The sequence below is a fragment of the Pseudophryne corroboree genome, chromosome 5 (assembly GCF_028390025.1).
Source record: "Pseudophryne corroboree isolate aPseCor3 chromosome 5, aPseCor3.hap2, whole genome shotgun sequence".
Lineage (NCBI taxonomy): Eukaryota > Metazoa > Chordata > Amphibia > Anura > Myobatrachidae > Pseudophryne > Pseudophryne corroboree.
Window position 1 is genome coordinate 166598151 of NC_086448.1, and position 19801 is coordinate 166617951.

Consider the following 19801-nt stretch of genomic DNA (forward strand, 5'->3'; position numbering starts at 1 on the left):
TATTCTGTGTATTTAGTAATGATGTTGAACTTTAACAAAATCAATGACAATAATATCAAACACAGTGCAACATCCAATTGAGGATACAACCATCATCCACAAACCTATGTACTCTAAGCAATATGGAAGCATTTCCAATGTACTCACTGAGGCAACACATGAACAATTATGTAATGAGACTATTAACACTACCATGTATATAGACAGCAGTTGAACCCAGGATTTGAACCAATGACCCTACAAGCAGAATCTGCACTGTGGGCAGGAAGCCTAACCAGTAGGCTACAGAGTCTCCCAAGGTTTTTGCTTAGCAGAGAGACTTTTCTCAATGCATATTCTGTGTATTTAGTATTGATGTTAAACTTTAACAAAATCAATGACAATAATAATATCAAACACAGTGCAACATCAAATTGAGGATACAACCATCATCCACAAACCTATGTACGCTAAGCCATATGGAAGCATTTCCAATGTACTCACTGAGGCAACACATGGCCAATTATGTAATGAGAATTTTAACACTATCAGGTGTATAGACAGCGGTCGTACCAATGACCCTGCCATCAGCATCTGCACTGTGGGGGGGAAGCCTAGCCAGTAGGCTACGGAGCTTCTCAAGGTTTTTGATTAGCAGAGAGACTTTTCTCAATGCATATTCTGTGTATTTAGTATTGATGTTGAACTTTAACAAAATCAATGACAATAATAATATCAAACACAGTGCAACATCCAATGGAGGATACAACCATCAACCACAAACTCATGTACTCTAAGCCATATCTAAGCATTTCCAATGTACTCACTGAGGCCACACATGGCCAATTATGTAATGAGACTTTTAACACTATCAGGTGTATAGACAGCCGTCGTACCCAGGAATCGTACCAATGACTCTGCAATCAGCATCTGCACTGTGGGTGGGAAGCCTAGCCAGTAGGCTACGGAGCCTCCCGAGATTTTTGCTTAGCATAGAGACTTTTCTCAACGCATATTCTGTGTATTTAGTATTGATGTTAAACTTTAACAAAATCAATGACAATAATAATATCAAACACAGTGCAACATCCAAATGAGGATACAACCATCATCCACAAACCCATGTACTCTAAGCCATATGGAAGCATTTCCAATGTACTCACTGAGGCAACACATGGACAATTATGTACTGAGACTGTTAATACTATCAGGTGTATAGACAGCGGTTGATCCCCGTATTTGAACCAATGATCCTGCAAGCAGAATCTGCACTGTGGGCGGGAAGCCTAACCAGTAGGCTACGGAGTCTCCCAAGTTTTTTTTTCTTAGCAGAGAGACTTTTCTCAATGCATATTCTGTGTATTTAGTATTGATGTTAAACTTTAACAAAATCAATGACAATAATAATATCATACACAGTGCAACATCCAATTGAGGATACAACCATCATCCACAAACCCATGTATCCTAAGCCATGTGGAAGCATTTCCAATGTACTCATTGAGGAAACACATGGCCAATTATGTACTGAGACTGTTAACACTATCAGGTGTATAGACAGCGGTTGATCCCCGTATTTGAACCAATGATCCTGCAGGCAGAATCTGCACTGTGGGCGGGATGTCTAACCAGTAGGCTACGGAGTCTCCCAGGTTTTTTGCTTAGCAGAGAGACTTTTCTCAATGCATATTCTGTGTATTTAGTATTGATGTTAAACTTTAACAAATTCAATGACAATAATAATATCAAACACAGTGCAACATCCAATTGAGGATACAACCATCATCCACAAACCCATGTACTCTAAGCCATATGGAAGCATTTCCAATGTACTCACTGAGACAACACATGGCCAATTATGTAATGAGACTTTTAACACTATCAAGTGTATAGACAGTGGTCGAACCCAGGATTCGAACCAATGATCCTGCAAACAGAATCTTCACTTTGGGCGGGATGCCTAACCAGTAGGCTACGGAGTCTCCCAGGTATTTTGCTTAGCAGAGAGACTTTTCTCAATGCATATTCTGTGTATTTAGTATTGATGTTAAACTTTAACAAAATCAATGACAATAATAATATCAAACACAGTGCAACATCCAATTGAGGATACAACCATCATCCACAAACCCATGTACTCTAAGCCATATGGAAGCATTTCCAATGTACTCACTGAGGCAACACATGGCCAATTAGAGGAAATTATTGGGAAATATTGGTACATTTTAATGAAGGATCCTTTACTGTCTGGAAGCATCATGAATCGACCAAGATTCATTTATCGTAAAGCTAGGAATTTAAAAGACATACTTGTAAAAAGCGCTTTGCCAATTGAAAGAATGCAGACCAGAATCACTTCTAAAGGGTTTTTCCGTTGTGGTTTTTCTCCCATGTGCAAAAGTTGTAATATTGAAAGAAAAATAACAGAATACAAATCTAACCAGACACAGACTACATATCCTATTAAAGATTTCATCACCTGTTGTACCAAGAATGTTATATACCTATTAGAATGCCATTGTGGTTTGCAATACGTAGGTAGAACAAGAAGGTTGTTGAAAGAGCGCCTATCAGAACACACTAGGAACATAAAGAAAGGATATGAGCTGCATAGTGTCTCCAATCACTTCAAAAATAAACATAACTGTAATTTTAAAGGGTTAAAAAGTTTTATGGGTATAAAAGTTGTTAAAAATAATTGGAGAACGCGATACTCAGAAAAACTCTTAGCACAAACAGAAATGAAAAGTATACATCAATTAAGAACTCTATCACCAAGTGGTTTAAATTTAGAGTTAGAGATAAAATGGTTTCTGTGAAAGCTTCTCATATATCAGCCTGCCTGTTCTAAAATCTCCCTTTTTTGTGTTGTCTTTGTCTCTTTTGCCTTTGAATCATGGTTACCGAAATCACGTGTTTTATGTGGAACATGAGAATCGATTCATGGATATAAGAACTACTCAAATATCAGAGCTCCGTCAAAGACAGCAACAAGAAGATCTCTGTGTCCAGTGACCTTTGGGGGTTTATAACAATGTTGCATATTGGAAGTGTTTCTATATATGTGAATATGTGTAGCTGTTTTATTCTTTCAGAGATCGAATATCTAATATGCCAAGAGGTTGTTTCACCTAGCACATTATTTATACCATTTATTTCATTCCATTTATTGTATATATCACCTTCATTACAGCCCGTTAATAGGAATTAACTATTCCAGCGCTGTATAACAGCGCGTCAATGGGCACAAGTATAATTTCATACATCACGCAGTGTGTCTCTCGGCACTGCAGATAATCAGACAGCATTTTTTCCTTCCGTTTCTAGCGCTCTGTACGGGCGCATAAAACTAAACACTGTTTTGGCATCAGGCCGTTCGCCCTCTGAATGTGGAACTTCTTTTGAATGCCGTTGAGGCTTATTTCAATTCATATTTAGTAATTGAGGATTTTATATCCAAGTGATTATCAATATTCTTGCCTCTGTGTTTCTACGTTTTTAATCTTTGTTCAAAAAAACATTGTATTACCTATTTGAAAGTCATTCCTGCTATAGGAGACTTAATTGTTTAATGTGTACACCTGTGTATTTTTTACTGTGCATGATTGGTCAAAGTGCACCATGTGACCTTTTGAAGCTTAAATATATCTGGGGTAACCGGAACAGACACCTTACTTCTTGAGGAAGGGGAGGGAATCCCCGAAACGCGTTGAAGTTGCTACTATCCATTACATCTGACCTTTTGTTTGCTGTATCGGACGAATAAAAAATCGTGTGTTTTTGAAAAAAGCACTGGTCTGCTTGATTCCTGCCGCCCACACTGTGAGGGATGTGAAAGATACCTTTTTGTGCACGCGAGACAGGACACTAATGTAAGTGTTACTCCAAAAGCTAAGCTCCTTTTAAATGAATGTACCCCCGATGTTTGGTGACAGAAAGATACCTTTATGGGAAAGCGAGACAGAACTATAAAGTGAGTGTCTTTCTAATAAACGGGAGAACATCTGAAAGAAGTTTTGGATGAAGATAAAAAGCCTCAAGTTGATTAGTTTTAAAGTTTTATTATTTTAAATCAGCGCTAGTTTGCAACCACCTATTGTTTTTGTATCCATTTGTTCCATAGGGATTAACAAGGGAAAATCCCATGTGTTGCAAACCAGCAGCTTCCATCTGGTAGCGCAGGGATACATACATATACAGTTGTTAGTATGTAATGAGACAGTTAACACTATCATGTGTATAGACAGCGGTTGAACCCAGAATTTGAACCAATGACCCTGCAAGCAGAATCTGCACTGTGGGCAGGAAGCCTAACCAGTAGGCTACGGAGTCTCCCAAGGTTTTTGGGAGACTCCGATGATGGTTGTATCCTCAATTAGATGTTGCACTGTCTTTGATATTATTATTATTATTATTGTCATTGATTTTGTTAAAGTTCAACATCATTACTAAATACACAGAATTTGCATTGAGAAAAGTCTCTCTGCTAAGCAAAAACTTTGGGAGGCTCCGTAGCCTACTGGCTAGGCTTCCCGCCCACAGTCCAGATGCTGATTGCAGAATCTATTGGTTCGATTCCTAGGTTCAACCACTGTCTATACACCTGATAGTGTTAAAAGTCTCATTACATAATTGGCAATGTGTTGCCTCAGTGAGTACATTGGAAATGCTTCCATATGGCTTAGAGTACATGGGTTTGTGGATGATGGTTGTATCCTCAAGTGGATGTTGCACTGTGTTTGATATTATTATTATATGGCTTAGAGTACATGGGTTTGTGGATGATGGTTGTATCCTCAATCGGATGTTGCACTGTGTTTGATATTATTATTGTCATTGATTTTGTTAAAGTTTAACATCAATACTAAATACACAGAATATGCATTTAGAAAAGTCTCTATGCTAAGCAAAGACCTTGGAAAGCTCCGTAGCCTACTGGCTTAGAGTACATGGGTTTGTGGATGATGGTTGTATCCTCAATTGGATGTTGCACTGTGTTTGATATTATTTTTGTCATTGATTTTGTTAAAGTTTTAAAATCAATACTAAATACACAGAATATGCATTGAGAAAAGTCTCTCTGCTAAGCAAAAACCATGGGAGGCTCCGTAGCATACTGGCTAGGCTTCCTGCCCACAGTGCAGATGCTGATTGCAGGGTCATTGGTTCAAGTCCCAGGTTCACCACTGTCTCTACACCTGATAGAGTTAAAAGTGTCAGTACATAATTGGATATGTGTTGTCTCAGTGAGCACATTGGAAATGCTTCCATAAGGCTTAAAGTACATGGGTTTGTGGATGATGGTTGTATCCTCAATTGGATGTTGCACTGTGTTTGATATTATTATTGTCATTGATTTTGTTAAAGTTTAACATCAATACTAAATACACAGAATATGCATTGAGAAAAGTCTCTCTGCTAAACAAAAACCTTGGGAGGCTCCGTAGCCTACTGGCTAGGCTTCCCGCCCACAGTGCAGATGCTGCTCGCAGGGTCATTGGTGCGATTCCTGGGTTCGACCGCTGTCTATACACCTGATAGTGTTAAAAGTCTCAGTACATAATTGGTCATGTGTTGTCTCAGTGAGTACATTGGAAATGCTTCCATAAGGCTTAGAGTACATGGGTTTGTGGATGATGGTTGTATCCTCAATTGGATGTTGCACTGTGTTTGATATTATTATATGGCTTAGAGTACATGGGTTTGTGGATGATGGTTGTATCCTCAATTGGATGTTGCACTGTGTTTGATATTATTATTGTCATTGATTTTGTTAAAGTTTAACATCAATACTAAATACACAGAATATGCATTGAGAAAAGTCTCTCTGCTAATGAAAAACCTTGGAAGGCTCCGTAGCCTACTGGCTAGGCTTCCCGCCCACATTGCAGATGCTGTTTGCAGGGTCATTGGTTCGTGTTCTGGGTTCGATCGCTGTCTATACACCTGATAGTGTTAAAAGTCTCATTACATAATTGGCCATCTGTTGCGTCAGTGAGTACGTTGGAAATGCTTCCATATGGATTAGCATACATTGGTTTGTGGATGATGGTTGTATCATCAATCAGATGTTGCACTGTGTTTGATATTATTATTGTCATTGATTTTGTTAAAGTTTAACATCAATATAAAAATACACAGAATATGCATTGAGAAAAGTCTCTATGCTAAGCAAAAACCTTAGGAAGCTCCTTAGCCTACTGGCTTAGAGTACATGGGTTTGTGGATGATGGTTGTATCCTGAATTGGATGTTGCACTGTGTTTGATATTATTTATGTCATTGATTTTGTTAAAGTTTAACATCAATACTAAATACACAGAATATGCATTGAGAAAAGTCTCTCTGCTAAACATAAACCTTGGGAGGCTCCGTAGCTTATTGGCTAGGCTTCCTGCCCACAGTGCAGATGCTGATTGCAGGGTCATTGGTTCAAATCCTGGGTTCAACCGCTGTCTATACACCTGATAGAGTTAAAAGTCTCAGTACATAATTGGCCATGTGTTGTCTCAGTGAGTACATTGGAAATGTTTCCATATGGCTTAGAGTACATGGGTTTGTGGATGATGGTTGTATCCTCAATTGGATGTTGCACTGTGTTTGATGTTATTATTATATGGCTTAGAGTACATGGGTTTGTGGATGATGGTTGTATCCTCAATTGGATGTTGCACTGTGTTTGATATTATTATTGTCATTGATTTTGTTAAAGTTTAACATCAATACTAAATACACAGATTATGCATTGAGAAAAGTCTCTCTGCTAAACAAAAACATTGGGAGATGCCGTAGCCTACTGGCTAGGCTTCCCACCCGCAGTGCAGGGTCATTGGTTCGAATCCTGGGTTCGATCGCTGTCTATACACCTGATAGTGTTAAAAGTCTCATTACATAATTGGACATGTGTTGCCTCAGTGAGTACATTGGAAATGCTTCCATATGGCTTAGCATATATGGGTCTGTGGATGATGGTTGTATCCTCAATTGTATTTTCACTGTGTTTGATATTATTATTGTCATTGATTTTGTTAAAGTTCAACATCAATACTAAATACACAGATTATGCATTGAGAAAAGTCTCTCTGCTAAGCAAAAATCTTGTGAGGCTCCGTAGCCTACTGGCTAGGCTTTGCTGCCCACAGTGCAGATGCTGATTGCAGGGTAATTGGTTCAATTCCTAGGTTTGACCACTGTCTATACACCTAATAGTGTTAAAAGTCTAAGTATATAATTGGCAATGTGTTGTCTCAGTGAGTACATTGGAAATGCTTCCATATGGCTTAGCATACATGGGATTGTGGATGATGGTTGTATCCTCAATTGGATTGTGTTTGATATTATTATTATTATTGTCATTGATTTTGTTAAAGTTTAACATCAATACTAAATACACAGATTATGCATTGAGAAAAGTCTCTCTGCTAAGCAAAAATCTTGTGAGGCTCCATAGCCTACTGGCTAGGCTTTGCTGCCCACAGGGCAGATGCTGATTGCAGGGTCATTGGTTCAATTCCTAGGTTCGACCACTGTCTATACACCTAATAGTGTTAAAAGTCTAAGTATATAATTGGCCATGTGTTGTCTCAGTGAGTACATTGGAAATGCTTCCATATGGCTTAGCATACATGGGATTGTGGATGATGGTTGTATCCTCAATTGGATTGTGTTTGATATTATTATTATTATTGTCATTGATTTTGTTAAAGTTTAACATCAATACTAAATACACAGATTATGCATTGAGAAAAGTCTCTCTGCTAAACAAAAACATTGGGAGATGCCGTAGCCTACTGGCTAGGCTTCCCACCCGCAGTGCATTTGCTGATTGCAGTGTCATTGGTTCGAATCCTGGGTTCAACTGCTGTCTATACACCTGATAGTGTTAAAAGCCTCAGTACAAAATCAGCCATGTGTTGTCTCAGTGAGTACATTGGAATTCTTCCCTATGGCTTAGAGTACATGGGTTTGTGGATGATGGTTGTATCCTCAATTGGATGTTGCACTGTGTTTGATGTTATTATTATATGGCTTAGAGTACATGGGTTTGTGGATGATGGTTGTATCCTCAATTGGATGTTGCACTGTGTTTGATATTATTTTTGTCATTGATTTTGTTAAAGTTTAACATCAATACTAAATACACAGAATATACATTGAGAAAAGTCTCTCTGCTAAGAAAAAACCTTAGGAGGCTCTGTAGCCTACTGGCTAGGCTTACTGCACACAGCGCAGATGCTGATTGAAGGGTCATTGGTTCAAATCCTTGGTTTGATCGCTGTCTATACACATAATAGTGTTAAAAGTCTCAGTATATAATTGGCCATGTGTTGTCTCAGTGAGTACATTGGAAATGCTTCCATATAGCTTAGAGTACATGGGTTTGTGAATGATGGTTGTATCCTCAATTGGATGCTGCACTGTGTTTGATATTATTTTTGTCATTGATTTTGTTAAAGTTTAACATCAATACTAAATACACAGAATATACATTGAGAAAAGTCTCTCTGCTAAGAAAAAAACTTGGGATGCTCCGTAGCTTACTGGCTAGGCTTCCTGCCCACAGTGCAGTTGCTGATTGCAGGGTCATTGGTTCAAATCCTGGGTTCGACCACTGTCTATACACCTGATAGTGTTAAAAGTCTCAGTACATAATTGGCCATGTGTTGTCTCAGTGAATATACTGGAAATGCTTCCATATGGCTTAGAGTACATGGGTTTGTGGATGATGGTTGTATCCTTAATTGGATGTTGCACTGTGTTTGATGTTATTATTATATGGCTTAGAGTACATGGGTTTGTGGATGATGGTTGTATCCTCAATTGGATGTTGCACTGTGTTTGATATTATTATTGCCATTGATTTTGTTAAAGTTTAACATCAATACTAAATACACAGAATATGCATTGAGAAAAGTCTCACTGCTAAGCAAAAACCTTTGGAAGCTCCGCAGCCTACTGGCTAGGCCTCCCGCCCACAGTGCAGATGCTGCTTGCAGGGTCATTGGTGCGATTCCAGGGTTCGACCGCTTTCTATACACCTGATAGTGTTAAAAGTCTCAGTACATAATTGGCCATGTGTTGTCTCAGTGAGTACATTGGAAATGCTTCCATATGGCTTAAAGTACATGGGTTTGTGGATGATGGTTGTATCCTTAATTGGATGTTGTACTGTGTTTGATATTATTATTGTCATTGATTTTGTTAAAGTTTAACATCAATACTAAATACACAGAATATGCATTGAGAAAAGTCTCTCTGCTAAGGAAAAACATTGGAAGGCTCCGTAGCCTACTGGCTAGGCTTCCCGCCCACATTGCAGATGCTGATTGCAGGGTCATTGGTTCGTATTCTGGGTTCAACCGCTGTCTATACACCTGATAGTGTTAAAAGTCTCTTTACATAATTGGCCATGTGTTGCATCAGTGAGTACATTGGAAATGCTTCCATATGGATTAGCATACATGGGTTTGTGGATGATGGTTGTATCCTCAATTGTATATTCACTGTGTTTGATATTATTATTGTCATTGATTTTGTTAAAGTTTAACATCAATACTAAATACACAGAATATGCATTGAGAAAAGTCTCTCTGCTAATGAAAAACCTTGGAAGGCTCCGTAGCCTACTGGCTAGGCTTCCCGCCCACATTGCAGATGCTGATTGCAGGGTCATTGGTTCGTGTTCTGGGTTCGATCGCTGTCTATACACCTGATAGTGTTAAAAGTCTCATTACATAATTGACCATGTGTTGCGTCAGTGAGTACGTTGGAAATGCTTCCATATGGATTAGCATACATTGGTTTGTGGATGATGGTTGTATCATCAATCAGATGTTGCACTGTGTTTGATATTATTATTGTCATTGATTTTGTTAAAGTTTAACATCAATATAAAAATACACAGAATATGCATTGAGAAAAGTCTCTATGCTAAGCAAAAACCTTAGGAAGCTCCGTAGCCTACTGGCTTAGAGTACATGGGTTTGTGGATGATGGTTGTATCCTGAATTGGATGTTGCACTGTGTTTGATATTATTATTGTCATTGATTTTGTTAAAGTTCAACATCAATACTAAACACACAGAATATGCATTGAGAAAAGGCTCTCTGCTAAGCAAAAATCTTGTGAGGCTCCGTAGCCTACTGGCTAGGCTTTGCTGCCCACAGTGCAGATGCTGATTGCAGGGTCATTGGTTCAATTCCTAGGTTCGACCACTGTCTATACACCTAATAGTGTTAAAAGTCTAAGTATATAATTGGCCATGTGTTGTCTCAGTGAGTACATTGGAAATGCTTCCATATGGCTTAGCATACATGGGATTGTGGATGATGGTTGTATCCTCAATTGGATTGTGTTTGATATTATTGTCTTTGATTTTGTTATAGTTTAACATCAATACTAAATACACAGATTATGCATTGAGAAAAGTCTCTCTGCTAAACAAAAACATTGGGAGATGCCGAAGCCTACTGGCTAGGCTTCCCACCCACAGTGCATTTGCTGATTGCAGGGTCATTGGTTCGAATCCTGGGTTCAACTGCTGTCTATACACCTGATAGTGTTAAAAGCCTCAGTACAAAATCAGCCATGTGTTGTCTCAGTGAGTACATTGGAATTCTTCCATATGGCTTAGAGTACATGGGTTTGTGGATGATGGTTGTATCCTCAATTGGATGTTGCACTGTGTTTGATGTTATTATTATATGGCTTAGAGTACATGGGTTTGTGGATGATGGTTGTATCCTCAATTGGATGTTGCACTGTGTTTGATATTATTATTGTCATTGATTTTGTTAAAGTTTAACATCAATACTAAATACACAGAATATGCATTGAGAAAAGTCTCTCTGCTAAACAAAAACCTTGGGAGGCTCTGTAGCCTACTGGCTAGGCTTACTGCACACAGCGCAGATGCTGATTGCAGGGTCATTGGTTCAAATCCTTGGTTTGATCGCTGTCTATACACGTAATAGTGTTAAAAGTCTCAGTATATAATTGGCCATGTGTTGTCTCAGTGAGTACATTGGAAATGCTTCCCTATGGCTTAGAGTACATGGGTTTGAGGATGATGGTTGTATCCTTAATTGGATGTTGCACTGTGTTTGATGTTATTATTATATGGCTTAGAGTACATGGGTTTGTGGATGATGGTTGTATCCTCAATTGGATGTTGCACTGTGTTTGATATTATTATTGTCATTGATTTTGTTAAAGTTTAACATCAATACTAAATACACAGAATATGCATTGAGAAAAGTCTCACTGCTAAGCAAAAACCGTTGGAAGCTCCGTAGCCTACTGGCTAGGCTTCCCGCCCACAGTGCAGATGCTGCTTGCAGGGTCATTGGTGCGATTCCTGGGTTCGACCGCTGTCTGTACACCTGATAGTGTTCAAAGTCTCAGTACATAATTGGCCATGTGTTGTCTCAGTGAGTACATTGGAAATGCTTCCATATGGCTTAAAATACATGGGTTTGTGGATGATGGTTGTATCCTCAATTGGATGTTGTACTGTGTTTGATATTATTATTGTCATTGATTTTGTTAAAGTTTACCATCAATACTAAATACACAGAATATGCATTGAGAAAAGTCTCTCTGCTAAGGAAAAACATTGGAAGGCTCCGTAGCCTACTGGCTAGGCTTCCCGCCCACATTGCAGATGCTGATTGCAGGGTCATTGGTTCGTATTCTGGGTTCAACTGCTGTCTATACACCTGATAGTGTTAAAAGTCTCTTTACATAATTGGCCATGTGTTGCGTCAGTGAGTACTTTGGAAATGCTTCCATATGGATTAGCATACATAGGTTTGTGGATGATGGTTGTATCATCAATTAGATGTTGCACTGTGTTTGATATTATTATTGTCATTGATTTTGTTAAAGTTTAACATCAATATAAAAATACACAGAATATGCATTGAGAAAAGTCTCTATGCTAAGCAAAAACCTTGGGAAGCTCTGTAGCCTACTGGCTTAGAGTACATGGGTTTGTGGATGATGGTTCTATCCTCAATTGGATGTTGCACTGTGTTTGATATTATTATTGTCATTGATTTTGTTAAAGTTTAACATCAATACTAAATACACAGAATATGCATTGAGAAAAGTCTCTCTGCAAACAAAAACCTTGGGAGGCTCTGTAGCTTACTGGCTAGGCTTCCTGTCCACAGTGCAGATGCTGATTGCAGGGTCATTGGTTCAAATCTTGGGTTCAACCACTGTCTATACACCTGATAGTGTTAAAAGTCTCAGTACATAATTGGCCATGTGTTGTCTCAGTGAGTACATTGGAAATGCTTCCTTATGGCTTAGAGTACATGGGTTTGTGGATGATGGTTGTATCCTCAATTGGATGTTGCACTGTGTTTAATATTATTATTGTCATTGATTTTGTTAAAGTTTAACATCAATACTAAATACACAGAATATGCATTGAGAAAAGTCTCTCTGCTAAGCAAAAACCTTGGGAGGCTCCGTAGCCTACTGGCTAGGCTTCCCACCCACAGTGAAACTGCTGCCTGCTGGGTCATTGGTTCGAATCCTGGGTTCAATCGCTGTCTATACACCTGATAGTGTTAAAAGTCTCATTACATTATTGGACATGTGTTGCCTCAGTGAGTACATTGGAAATGCTTCCATATGGCTTAGCATACACGGGTTTGTGGATGATGGTTGTATCCTCAATTGGATGTTGCACTGTGTTTGATATTATTATTGTCATTGATTTTGTTAAAGTTTAACATCAATACTAAATACACAGAATATGCATTGAGAAAAGTCTCACTGCTAAGCAAAAACCTTGGGAAGCTCCGTAGCCTACTGGCTAGGCTTCCCGCCCACAGTGCAGATGCTGCTTGCAGGGTCATTAGTGCGATTCCTGGGTTCGACCGCTGTCTATACACCTGATAGTGTTAAAAGTCTCAGTACATAATTGGCCAGGTGTTGTCTCAGTGAGTACATTGGAAATGCTTCCATATGGCTTAGAGTACATGGGTTTGTGGATGATGGTTGTATCCTCAATTGGATGTTGCACTGTGTTTGATATTATTATTGTCATTGATTTTGTTAAAGTTCAACATCAATACTAAATACACAGAATATGCATTGAGAAAAGTCTCTCTGCTAAACAAAAACCTTGGGAGGCTCCGTAGCTTACTGGCTAGGCTTCCTGTCCACAGTGCAGATGCTGATTGCAGGGTCATTGGTTCAAATCTTGGGTTCGACCACTGTCTATACACCTGATAGTGTTAAAAGTCTCAGTACATAATTGGCCATGTGTTGTCTCAGTGAGTACATTGGAAATGCTTCCTTATGGCTTAGAGTACATGGGTTTGTGGATGATGGTTGTATCCTCAATTGGATGTTGCACTGTGTTTGATGTTATTATTATATGGCTTAGAGTACATGGGTTTGTGGATGATGGTTGTATCCTCAATTGGATGTTGCACTGTGTTTGATATTATTATTGTCATTGATTTTGTTAAAGTTTAACATCAATACTAAATACACAGAATATGCATTGAGAAAAGTCTCTCTGCTAAGGAAAAACCTTGAAAGGCTCCGTAGCCTACTGGCTAGGCTTCCTGCCCACATTGCAGATGCTGATTGCAGTGTCATTGGTTCATATTCTTGGTTCAACCGCTGTCTATACACTTGATAGTGTTAATAGTCTCATTACATAATTGGACATGTGTTGCCTCAGTGAGTACATTGGAAATGCTTCCATATGGCTTAGCATACATGGGTTTGTGGATGATGGTTGTATCCTCAATTGGATGTTGCACTGTGTTTGATATTATTATTGTCATTGATTTTGTTAAAGTTTAACATCAATACTAAATACACAGAATATGCATTGAGAAAAGTCTCTCTGCTAAGCAAAAACCTTGGGAGGCTCCGTAGCCTACTGGTTAGGTTTCCCGCCCACAGTGCAGATGCTGGGTCATTGCCTGCAGGGTCATGATGGTTGTATCCTCAATTGGATGTTGCACTGTGTTTGATATTATTATTGTCATTGATTTTGTTAAAGTTTAACATCAATACTAAATACACAGAATATGCATTGAGAAAAGTCTCACTGCTAAGCAAAAACCGTTGGAAGCTCCGTAGCCTACTGGCTAGGCTTCCCGCCCACAGTGCAGATGCTGCTTGCAGGGTCATTGGTGCGATTCCTGGGTTCGACCGCTGTCTGTACACCTGATAGTGTTCAAAGTCTCAGTACATAATTGGCCATGTGTTGTCTCAGTGAGTACATTGGAAATGCTTCCATATGGCTTAAAATACATGGGTTTGTGGATGATGGTTGTATCCTCAATTGGATGTTGTACTGTGTTTGATATTATTATTGTCATTGATTTTGTTAAAGTTTACCATCAATACTAAATACACAGAATATGCATTGAGAAAAGTCTCTCTGCTAAGGAAAAACATTGGAAGGCTCCGTAGCCTACTGGCTAGGCTTCCCGCCCACATTGCAGATGCTGATTGCTGGGTCATTGGTTCGTATTCTGGGTTCAACTGCTGTCTATACACCTGATAGTGTTAAAAGTCTCTTTACATAATTGGCCATGTGTTGCGTCAGTGAGTACTTTGGAAATGCTTCCATATGGATTAGCATACATAGGTTTGTGGATGATGGTTGTATCATCAATTAGATGTTGCACTGTGTTTGATATTATTATTGTCATTGATTTTGTTAAAGTTTAACATCAATATAAAAATACACAGAATATGCATTGAGAAAAGTCTCTATGCTAAGCAAAAACCTTGGGAAGCTCCGTAGCCTACTGGCTTAGAGTACATGGGTTTGTGGATGATGGTTCTATCCTCAATTGGATGTTGCACTGTGTTTGATATTATTATTGTCATTGATTTTGTTAAAGTTTAACATCAATACTAAATACACAGAATATGCATTGAGAAAAGTCTCTCTGCAAACAAAAACCTTGGGAGGCTCTGTAGCTTACTGGCTAGGCTTCCTGTCCACAGTGCAGATGCTGATTGCAGGGTCATTGGTTCAAATCTTGGGTTCAACCACTGTCTATACACCTGATAGTGTTAAAAGTCTCAGTACATAATTGGCCATGTGTTGTCTCAGTGAGTACATTGGAAATGCTTCCTTATGGCTTAGAGTACATGGGTTTGTGGATGATGGTTGTATCCTCAATTGGATGTTGCACTGTGTTTAATATTATTATTGTCATTGATTTTGTTAAAGTTTAACATCAATACTAAATACACAGAATATGCATTGAGAAAAGTCTCTCTGCTAAGCAAAAACCTTGGGAGGCTCCGTAGCCTACTGGCTAGGCTTCCCACCCACAGTGAAACTGCTGCCTGCTGGGTCATTGGTTCGAATCCTGGGTTCAATCGCTGTCTATACACCTGATAGTGTTAAAAGTCTCATTACATTATTGGACATGTGTTGCCTCAGTGAGTACATTGGAAATGCTTCCATATGGCTTAGCATACACGGGTTTGTGGATGATGGTTGTATCCTCAATTGGATGTTGCACTGTGTTTGATATTATTATTGTCATTGATTTTGTTAAAGTTTAACATCAATACTAAATACACAGAATATGCATTGAGAAAAGTCTCACTGCTAAGCAAAAACCTTGGGAAGCTCCGTAGCCTACTGGCTAGGCTTCCCGCCCACAGTGCAGATGCTGCTTGCAGGGTCATTAGTGCGATTCCTGGGTTCGACCGCTGTCTATACACCTGATAGTGTTAAAAGTCTCAGTACATAATTGGCCAGGTGTTGTCTCAGTGAGTACATTGGAAATGCTTCCATATGGCTTAGAGTACATGGGTTTGTGGATGATGGTTGTATCCTCAATTGGATGTTGCACTGTGTTTGATATTATTATTGTCATTGATTTTGTTAAAGTTCAACATCAATACTAAATACACAGAATATGCATTGAGAAAAGTCTCTCTGCTAAACAAAAACCTTGGGAGGCTCCGTAGCTTACTGGCTAGGCTTCCTGTCCACAGTGCAGATGCTGATTGCAGGGTCATTGGTTCAAATCTTGGGTTCGACCACTGTCTATACACCTGATAGTGTTAAAAGTCTCAGTACATAATTGGCCATGTGTTGTCTCAGTGAGTACATTGGAAATGCTTCCTTATGGCTTAGAGTACATGGGTTTGTGGATGATGGTTGTATCCTCAATTGGATGTTGCACTGTGTTTGATGTTATTATTGTATGGCTTAGAGTACATGGGTTTGTGGATGATGGTTGTATCCTCAATTGGATGTTGCACTGTGTTTGATATTATTATTGTCATTGATTTTGTTAAAGTTTAACATCAATACTAAATACACAGAATATGCATTGAGAAAAGTCTCTCTGCTAAGGAAAAACCTTGAAAGGCTCCGTAGCCTACTGGCTAGGCTTCCTGCCCACATTGCAGATGCTGATTGCAGTGTCATTGGTTCATATTCTGGGTTCAACCGCTGTCTATACACTTGATAGTGTTAATAGTCTCATTACATAATTGGACATGTGTTGCCTCAGTGAGTACATTGGAAATGCTTCCATATGGCTTAGCATACATGGGTTTGTGGATGATGGTTGTATCCTCAATTGGATGTTGCACTGTGTTTGATATTATTATTGTCATTGATTTTGTTAAAGTTTAACATCAATACTAAATACACAGAATATGCATTGAGAAAAGTCTCTCTGCTAAGCAAAAACCTTGGGAGGCTCCGTAGCCTACTGGTTAGGTTTCCCGCCCACAGTGCAGATGCTGGGTCATTGCCTGCAGGGTCATGATGGTTGTATCCTCAATTGGATGTTGCACTGTGTTTGATATTATTATTGTCATTGATTTTGTTAAAGTTTAACATCAATACTAAATACACAGAATATGCATTGAGAAAAGTCTCACTGCTAAGCAAAAACCGTTGGAAGCTCCGTAGCCTACTGGCTAGGCTTCCCGCCCACAGTGCAGATGCTGCTTGCAGGGTCATTGGTGCGATTCCTGGGTTCGACCGCTGTCTGTACACCTGATAGTGTTCAAAGTCTCAGTACATAATTGGCCATGTGTTGTCTCAGTGAGTACATTGGAAATGCTTCCATATGGCTTAAAATACATGGGTTTGTGGATGATGGTTGTATCCTCAATTGGATGTTGTACTGTGTTTGATATTATTATTGTCATTGATTTTGTTAAAGTTTACCATCAATACTAAATACACAGAATATGCATTGAGAAAAGTCTCTCTGCTAAGGAAAAACATTGGAAGGCTCCGTAGCCTACTGGCTAGGCTTCCCGCCCACATTGCAGATGCTGATTGCAGGGTCATTGGTTCGTATTCTGGGTTCAACTGCTGTCTATACACCTGATAGTGTTAAAAGTCTCTTTACATAATTGGCCATGTGTTGCGTCAGTGAGTACTTTGGAAATGCTTCCATATGGATTAGCATACATAGGTTTGTGGATGATGGTTGTATCATCAATTAGATGTTGCACTGTGTTTGATATTATTATTGTCATTGATTTTGTTAAAGTTTAACATCAATATAAAAATACACAGAATATGCATTGAGAAAAGTCTCTATGCTAAGCAAAAACCTTGGGAAGCTCCGTAGCCTACTGGCTTAGAGTACATGGGTTTGTGGATGATGGTTCTATCCTCAATTGGATGTTGCACTGTGTTTGATATTATTATTGTCATTGATTTTGTTAAAGTTTAACATCAATACTAAATACACAGAATATGCATTGAGAAAAGTCTCTCTGCAAACAAAAACCTTGGGAGGCTCTGTAGCTTACTGGCTAGGCTTCCTGTCCACAGTGCAGATGCTGATTGCAGGGTCATTGGTTCAAATCTTGGGTTCAACCACTGTCTATACACCTGATAGTGTTAAAAGTCTCAGTACATAATTGGCCATGTGTTGTCTCAGTGAGTACATTGGAAATGCTTCCTTATGGCTTAGAGTACATGGGTTTGTGGATGATGGTTGTATCCTCAATTGGATGTTGCACTGTGTTTAATATTATTATTGTCATTGATTTTGTTAAAGTTTAACATCAATACTAAATACACAGAATATGCATTGAGAAAAGTCTCTCTGCTAAGCAAAAATCTTGGGAGGCTCCGTAGCCTACTGGCTAGGCTTCCCACCCACAGTGAAACTGCTGCCTGCTGGGTCATTGGTTCGAATCCTGGGTTCAATCGCTGTCTATACACCTGATAGTGTTAAAAGTCTCATTACATTATTGGACATGTGTTGCCTCAGTGAGTACATTGGAAATGCTTCCATATGGCTTAGCATACACGGGTTTGTGGATGATGGTTGTATCCTCAATTGGATGTTGCACTGTGTTTGATATTATTATTGTCATTGATTTTGTTAAAGTTTAACATCAATACTAAATACACAGAATATGCATTGAGAAAAGTCTCACTGCTAAGCAAAAACCTTGGGAAGCTCCGTAGCCTACTGGCTAGGCTTCCCGCCCACAGTGCAGATGCTGCTTGCAGGGTCATTAGTGCGATTCCTGGGTTCGACCGCTGTCTATACACCTGATAGTGTTAAAAGTCTCAGTACATAATTGGCCAGGTGTTGTCTCAGTGAGTACATTGGAAATGCTTCCATATGGCTTAGAGTACATGGGTTTGTGGATGATGGTTGTATCCTCAATTGGATGTTGCACTGTGTTTGATATTATTATTGTCATTGATTTTGTTAAAGTTCAACATCAATACTAAATACACAGAATATGCATTGAGAAAAGTCTCTCTGCTAAACAAAAACCTTGGGAGGCTCCGTAGCTTACTGGCTAGGCTTCCTGTCCACAGTGCAGATGCTGATTGCAGGGTCATTGGTTCAAATCTTGGGTTCGACCACTGTCTATACACCTGATAGTGTTAAAAGTCTCAGTACATAATTGGCCATGTGTTGTCTCAGTGAGTACATTGGAAATGCTTCCTTATGGCTTAGAGTACATGGGTTTGTGGATGATGGTTGTATCCTCAATTGGATGTTGCACTGTGTTTGATGTTATTATTATATGGCTTAGAGTACATGGGTTTGTGGATGATGGTTGTATCCTCAATTGGATGTTGCACTGTGTTTGATATTATTATTGTCATTGATTTTGTTAAAGTTTAACATCAATACTAAATACACAGAATATGCATTGAGAAAAGTCTCTCTGCTAAGGAAAAACCTTGAAAGGCTCCGTAGCCTACTGGCTAGGCTTCCTGCCCACATTGCAGATGCTGATTGCAGTGTCATTGGTTCATATTCTGGGTTCAACCGCTGTCTATACACTTGATAGTGTTAATAGTCTCATTACATAATTGGACATGTGTTGCCTCAGTGAGTACATTGGAAATGCTTCCATATGGCTTAGCATACATGGGTTTGTGGATGATGGTTGTATCCTCAATTGGATGTTGCACTGTGTTTGATATTATTATTGTCATTGATTTTGTTAAAGTTTAACATCAATACTAAATACACAGAATATGCATTGAGAAAAGTCTCTCTGCTAAGCAAAAACCTTGGGAGGCTCCGTAGCCTACTGGTTAGGTTTCCCGCCCACAGTGCAGATGCTGGGTCATTGCCTGCAGGGTCATGATGGTTGTATCCTCAATTGGATGTTGCACTGTGTTTGATATTATTATTGTCATTGATTTTGTTAAAGTTTAACATCAATACTAAATACACAGAATATGCATTGAGAAAAGTCTCACTGCTAAGCAAAAACCGTTGGAAGCTCCGTAGCCTACTGGCTAGGCTTCCCGCCCACAGTGCAGATGCTGCTTGCAGGGTCATTGGTGCGATTCCTGGGTTCGACC